This window comes from Mus caroli, unplaced genomic scaffold (genome assembly GCF_978045245.1).
Source record: "Mus caroli unplaced genomic scaffold, Mus_caroli_1 scaffold_20, whole genome shotgun sequence".
Lineage (NCBI taxonomy): Eukaryota > Metazoa > Chordata > Mammalia > Rodentia > Muridae > Mus > Mus caroli.
The window spans coordinates 18790025-18797741 of NW_028227275.1; the positions used below are offsets into that span (position 1 = coordinate 18790025).

At 40.8% G+C, this 7717-nt stretch overlaps 1 protein-coding gene across 1 annotated transcript in view; it reads right to left on the minus strand.

The window, feature by feature from the left end:
- The window catches only part of R3hcc1l (R3H domain and coiled-coil containing 1 like), a 74457-nt gene extending 66972 nt beyond the window's left edge, over nucleotides 1-7485 (minus strand). The window contains exon 1 of the mRNA XM_021151698.3: nucleotides 7412-7485. The gene's annotated coding sequence lies outside the window, so the exon portion shown is untranslated. The remainder of the gene's footprint in view (nucleotides 1-7411) is intronic.
- Between the last annotated feature and the right edge of the window lie 232 nt (nucleotides 7486-7717).

Below are 7717 nucleotides of genomic sequence, written 5' to 3' on the forward strand. Positions count from 1 at the left end.
ATCAGTTCCTCTGCAGCTTCCTTTCCTGCCCCCACCTACTTCCTTACTATGCTTTCTGATTATTATATCTTCAGTCTTTTCTGCTCCTTTCTCATGAAGCTCAATATTCCTTTAAAAACCGGTATCTGATTTTTTGAGCTACTTTTGGCAATATATAGCTAACATTTACTGCACTCTTCATATTTGCCAAGTATTACTCTAAATCTAAGAGCTGATCCTCAATACAACCTCATCAAGTAGGGAGCATTAGTTCCAGCTCTATCTTAGAATCAGAGGAAGCGGAAACCCAACAAGTAACTCATGTAGGATATGTAGTAATACACAAAACAGACCCACTCTCTTAACAAATGCATGCTCGAACACCAGATCCAAGGCGCTAACCCAGCCTAGAACCTTTTGAAATGTTTTCAGCAGTCACGATAATTACTCAAATTCCTTCTCCAGTAGTAAAGTTCATGACATTGCAGATTAATTTTAAGAAACTAGCAAACATTACTTATAATGAGGTAGGTAAACAAGAGGGGTGGTCAGGCAAGCTCCTTTAGAGTCAGGGATGCAATCAGCAGGTGACGAGATTAGTTTTCTTCTACAGCTCTACTGCTCCAACAATCAGTTCCAAAAGACCAACGCCAATAATTTATATTTGCTAGGATAAATGCATGGCCTCAAAAACAGATTACAAGGCAGCACCCATTAAGATTAATGAATTTTTAAAATGGCCATATGAATTATATACTTAAAAGTTAACAAATTAGAAACTGAAATCATTATCTTCCTCCCAGACTTATCTGAGAGTTTTCCCCAGTGTCATTATTATGTCACAGTATACCTGATATGTCAAGCTCACAAATTCGTATGTCTGACTCTTCAAGTTCTCAACCTCCATCATCTTGCTGCTATTTCTCGACACCTCCTTTCTAGTCTACAGTAACCACTACCACGGAGACACTCTCCAGTCACCAAGAAAACAACCTTTCTCAAATACTATTTTGATTCTCAACAGAAATTTTGTCATCTATGGGATTATATTCAATTAATATTTGGATAATTTATACTTAAAGACATCAAGAGCTGCAGATACAGCTAAGTGGTAGAATGCTTGCCTAAGGTTTGATACCTAGCACCACAAAATATTAACAGCAAAAAAATTTAAGAACTATTAATGACAAATAACTACATTAGACTAAGTTCTGCTGCCAACTGAATGCAAGACAAACATAAAACAAAATCAAAAGCCTTTCATTTTCAGGGCTGGGGATAAAGGCAAAGTACAAAGCCCAGTAATTTCAAGGCCTTGGGTTCACACCCGAAACAACAATAAAACTTCTCATTTTCAGATAAGTTCCAATTTAGGAACTACAAATAGAAAATCATAAAGACCTAAAAAACTGAAAAAAAAAAAAACCCATAACCTGAAAAGTTAGGTTATAGGTTGATTTTATTATTTCCTGATTGGATGAATTTTCTACATTAAGTATATCTTATCACTTACAAATAAGACTGTTATTTTAATATGATGTGAGTCTAGGGCCAAGTACAGAAAATGATCAACTTAAGGTAAAAAGAAACACTGGCCAGGGATGGTGGCTTATGCCTGTAATATCAGCAACTTGGAAGGCTGAAGCAGGATGGAAACTAAATATGCATTTGGAGATAGCCTGGTAGGTTATGATTGCGGGGCTCTAATGTGACTTCAGTCCTGCCTCCTTAATTAGGACAGTTGGGCTGGAGAGGTGGTGCAGTAGATAAGAGTACTTACTACATAGCCATGACTTGAGTTCAGATCCCCAACACCCATGTAAGTGCCTGTGTATGGCCCTACACTATAACCCCTGCATTAACTTGTTGGCCAGCCAATTAGATGAAAAATGACATTTTAGGTTCAGTGAGAAACTCAGTCTCAAAGGAATAAGGTGGAATGTAATAAATTAGCAAGACACATGACCTACGCCTCTGGATTGCCAAGTGCACACACATGCACTTGAGAAAGGAAAAGGTAAAAGGGAGAGAGGAAAAGAAGAAAAAGAAAACAAGCTGGATGCATAGCTGAGTAGTAGATTATTTGTTTACCATGGACAAAATGGCTGGTATATATTAGTAAGTTTTGGAATACCATGCCACACCACAAAAGCATAAGGAAAAAATCTTCACCAGTTCAGTGGCTTCACATTAAATACACTCCCCGCCTCACCCCCCCAAACCAAGTTTTTCCCAATTTTAAGGATGTCCAAAGCACCAAAGTACAGTTGGGAAGACCTGGTTAAACAAGCCAATCTCTATTCAGAAGGTTTAACAATTCATCCCTAACATATTCTAAATACCTATTACATATGAGACACTTGCTAGATGCCTAAGACACAAAGATGAAAAACATATAATCTGAATCTAGCAATAAGAGTAGGTATATAAATAGTTTATGGAAGCATTAAAATAGACATATAAAGATAATTACCACCAATGGTTAATTTATAGTACAATTTTGGTCTTACAAACACTTCTTTATTCTTTAAGAAAAACAACTTAAGTGAGGAAACTTTTGCTTAGAGAGGAAAATAGTAGAAAAAAAAATTTAAAAACACATGAATAGTAAGGGCCTTGTTATGTGCGTTTAGATCTTGAGACTAGGAATGTTTTGTGATTTTATCTTCTAAAGTTGTCTGCACTAAGTTTTCTGCAATAAACATGAATTCGTATTTTCAGGTAAAAATATCTTTGAAAATAGGTTTCAATTTTTAAAAATGTATTTATTTACACTGTAAAAAGCCAAGTAGGTAGTCAAAAGGACTGTAATAGAAACATTTGGTGGTTCTATGTTGAACATACAAAGTCTAGTTACCATTTACGGGAAATGGTGATGTAGTGACTGCGGGAACATGTAACTTTACTACCCTGCTTTTCCCTCCTTTCCTGGCAAAATACAAATGCAAGATCTCAAGGAACAGGTACAAGCAGACTCAGTAAGCTCTCTATCTCCTGATCGTAGCCGGAGAGTTGTCCTCACTCACTCATTCCCTGCCCTGTAACTCACTGCCCCACCACCACCTCTGTGTTACCCACCTCCTAAGAGGCTGGGCTAACTGTCCTCCTACCTGCCTGTGTCTGACACTTCTCTGAAGGACTCACTCTGCCAACTGTGTATCTTTGTCAGATTCTCTTCTCTTCCCTGTAGTAACCAACTATTTCAAGGCATCCTTTTTTGTTTTGTTTTTCCTTTCATTTTTAAAGTAGAATTAGTAACATTTTGTCCATTTTACAGTTATGAATACAGAAACAGACTACTGATAGAACGCTGACAGGATTTAAATTGAAGTATTCCCCTTCTTTCTCTTGTGAAACTTCATGGCAAAGAATTCAAACCAGCTCAACTGTAAGCCAGTATGAACACATGTTTAGATTCCTTAAGAAACAAACTTGTTATTAGTGAATACTACACACTTTTTGCCCGCATCTTCAACTCTGCATCAAGTTTAATGTTACCAGAAGTCACACTTGATCATCCCAGAAATTCGTATCATCACATACAGTTAATCTACTTGCTTGAAAACCTCACAATACTATACCAGAACTTACTGATTCCAATATTGCTTCTTCCCCCCCCCCCCATGTCCCCATATTGCTTCTTTATGTTTGCTTTTATCCCCAATCTTAATTGGCCATGTTTGGTATAAAAAGAGAGATAAAGAGAGGGGCAACAAATATTAATAAAGTGTAGTGAGTCTGAAAAATGGTCAACTACAGAGAAAGCTAACATGATATAGTAAAAAAGCACACCACAGTCTACAGGAAAGTGGTGTATAGCTTATTCAGAGAACACTCTCCAAATGCAGGCTTGCTGCCACTGAACACCACCCTATAACTTTTCTCCTATCTAATGCTCTGACAACTAAATTTCTCTGTAATTCAATAAGCTCTTAGGAGTTACCCAAGCTTCATCCATCCTGCTGGCCTCATTCATGTTTTCCCACAAGCTAAGAGCACTTGTTCTGGTGAACAGCACACAAGTTAGGTCCTCTTTCGATGCACAAATAGCCTACTCTTTGTTCCTATGGGCAGGAAATCTACCGTAAATATAACTCAACAATAAAAAGAAATGTTTAAATCATACAGCTCAGGTAAGTGGTTGATGCAATAGGCTGCCAGTTTTATATATTATATGAGTGTTAGCTTCATAAATTTTTAATTAAAAAATCTATACTTTTACTCTTGGCACTAATTCATTTACTTATATCTAATGAGTTGCATGAGTGCCAAATAAAAAAATATGTCAGATATCTGTGAGTACTTAGCATGAAGTTAATGAGAACAGGTCACAGCCTCAAACTCCATGCGGACCAATTAGCTTTACAATGTTTCAGGTTCCACGGTCACAGTCAACTACCTTAACCTTGGGTAACAAAGAAACACACTGATCACATCAAACGTTAAAGAGATTAAGAGAATGAATATTATAATCACAATCTGTCAGAAAATAACAAACACTAAAAATACTAATACCAGCAACTCTATTTTCCACTAAGCTTGACAAATATATGCCCTGCTCTAATAATGTGGCTTTTCAGCTATGCGGGCTTCACAGATGATGTGCCATGAAGCAAAAGCCTAAACTAAGGCTACTCCCTGCAGACACTGGAACTCCAAGGCTTAGGGTGTTTCCACAGAACAGTATGGCCTCACCTAATTGTGCCATATAGCATAAGATAATCAATAAAACGTTCTTATTCAGCAGCCATTGCTAACTGAGCATCTATTATGTATACAGCAAAGAATGAGATCTACCTTCCAAAGTCCTTTTAAGTAAAAAGGAGTCAAAAAGCAAGTGTTTGAAACAAAGGAGACATCACAATATGCAAAATGATTTTAATGTACATGGCTTTCTATTGTCATAGCTGTGTGTGTGTGTGTATATATATATGTATATATATATATATATATATACAAACGTATATACATGTTTGTATATACATATATATTTGTGCAAAGAAATCATGCTGAAGCATAACTAAAGGTAAGAACAAATCTGAAAAAGCAGAAGGCACAACATGAAAGAAAAATAATAATTGCTTTTTAGCCTTTTGGCTAAGATCATGTGTAAAAAAAATAATAATAAAGGAAATGTTTTCTTAGCATCCAAATTCTCAGATATCTGGCAGTCAGTGAGACACCTGAAGAAAATAAAAATAGTATTTCAATTCTTAACCATAAGATTTTACCCTGGCCCCCAAGTCATTTATGTCTGTAAAGCTTCTCTCTTTGCTTTCTCTAACCTTGTTCCTTACAGATACACACAGGGCCAGGACATCCGCAGAGGTGGTCATTCATTCAGTTTCCACCATCAAGCCTCCCAGACTCCTTTAAGCTAAAACGTTAGTTTTGTTTTTGTTTCACACAGTCTCACCAGGTAGCTCTGGCTGACCTCGAACTGATTTGCAGACCAGGCTGACCTTGAAATCACAGAGAGCCATTTGCCTCTGACTTAATAGGACTCAAGGCATGAACTACCATGCCCAACTCAAGCTAAAACTTTACAAACAGCCTAACTTAAAAACTGTATGTGTGCTGAGTGGTGGCCCATGCTTTTAATCCTAGCACCCAGGAGGCAGATCTCTTGTGAGTGTAAGGCTGGCATGATCTACAGAGTGGGTTCCAGGACAGCCAGGACTATACAGAGAAACCATGTCTCAAAAATGAAAAACAACAACAACAACAACAAAAACCTGTATGTGTGGGGAATAATAGAGACACAAAAACTGTTCTATAGAATTCTATTCTTGTCAATATCTGAGTCATAGTTAATTGTCCTGCTAGGAGCTACATTGCATAGTAAAGTACACTCTTAAGTACAGGTTACAAACAAAAGACCAGTCCAATTTAAACTGACAAGATGAAAAAAAAAAGAAAAAGAAAAAGAAAAGCAATCTCTAGAAAAGTATTTACTTAAGCACATACCCAATAACCACGTCAGAGCAGCACTATGGGAAACCTAGGCAACCCTAAGGATGAAGAAGAGTAATTTTTTTTTAAAAGACGAGCTCTCCCTATATCACTCTTCCTGGCCTGGAATTCACTACCCAGACTGGGTTACCAAAATCTCCGAGACCAGCCAGCCTCCGACTCTGGTATTGGGATTAAAGGCTGCCGTTGCTTGTTATTGTTGTTGTGGTTACTACTAGGGAGAGAATTCAGAGCCTTATGCAATCTTACCAATGAACTATAGACACCTCAACCCTGCGCTAAATAGCTCAAGCAGCTATTACATGAGTTAAGTAGCGCCTGCAACCCACAAACCCTTAGACACTGGTGGTTCAGCACCAAGCTTCGGGAGCTCTAAGTCTCAGGAGATGCTTGTCATGTGTAGTGCTTCCAAGAGCGGCTACAGAGCAACAGGGGCAGCTGGTTGTGTGCGGCATGCTGATGGGCGTCGAAGTCCCAAAGTTTGACACCGATTCCACAGGTGGTCAAGCCCTAATGTCACCTCTCCGCTTGAAACCTAGCTTCAACACTTGTAGGTTTCATCGCAGTTTCTAAAGACACCATTAACTCCGGTCTTCATAAAGACATGACCGTTGATTTTAAAATCCAACTGACCTGGACCATAAAAGAGAGGATACTGGAACTTTATTTTAAATGTTTTCTAGCACAAACGTTTCACACATAGGTCATAACACTGAAAAGCATAGTACAAAAGACTCTGCACCCCCCCCCCCTTTTTTTTTTCCAGACAGAGAAACCAAGGTGGTGGTAATAGGACTACAAAAGACCACAGGTCCATCAAGTGGCCAACCCATCATCCTCTCAGAATTCAGACTCTATAAAACCCCGTACTCTTTCCCTCACAACTCAGATGCGACGGGAAAAAAAAAGTTTGTAAGACAACTTTCGATAAAGTGGGTTGGAAGTTTTCTGAGGACCGCCCGAGGAGAGCAGGAAGAACATCCTACTTTACAAACTGTTCCCGGCCAGCCCATAGCCCGGAGGTCCGAACAGCGGAGCAGAAGTGCCACTGCCCGAGAATCGCCGCGGCCCCGGGCTGTCCCGAAGCCACCTCGGTGGTCCACAGCCCCGCAGCCCAGAGGGGTCCTAAGACCCCGCTCGCTACCTGGTGACTGGAGACAATTTCTACCAGAAAGAAGCATTAGGGCCGAGGCCCAAGGCAGACCTGCGGCCCCTTAGAAAACAGAAGTGACCGGAGGGTGGCCCTCCCGCCCGGGGGCTCCAACAGGTCGAAGGGCGGAAGCTTCCAAATAACCTCCGCCCCAGGCGGGGGCCTGCCCCGCGCGTCAGGGGAGGAAAAGAAAACCAGCGTTAACACACAGGAGGAAAGAGGGTCCTCTCCCGAGCCGAAGGAAAGACGCAAGGGCAACCAGCACCAGCTCAGGGTGAGAAAGAATCGGGGAAAGGGGTTCGTGGTTACCGGGACGCTGTCGCTCTCCGCTTCCGCCGCCACCGTGAAGCGCCTGCTCTTCCGCTCGCCGCTGGGGTGCGCGCCAGGCCTTGGCTCCGCCCACGCCGCGGGACCTCCTGGGAGTTGTAGTCTTCGAGAGCCCCTGTCGCGTCCCGTGGAGGCGGAGCCGGCAAATGGAGAGGGCGGGAGGGCGTTGACGCTCCTCTATCTCCTGTATCGTCCATCCTCCATCTCGACCCTCAGCTGTGAATGCGCTCAAATCTTCTCACGTCCTACTCAATCATAACCGTGTCTCTTTCCTCGTCCACGGGCGAG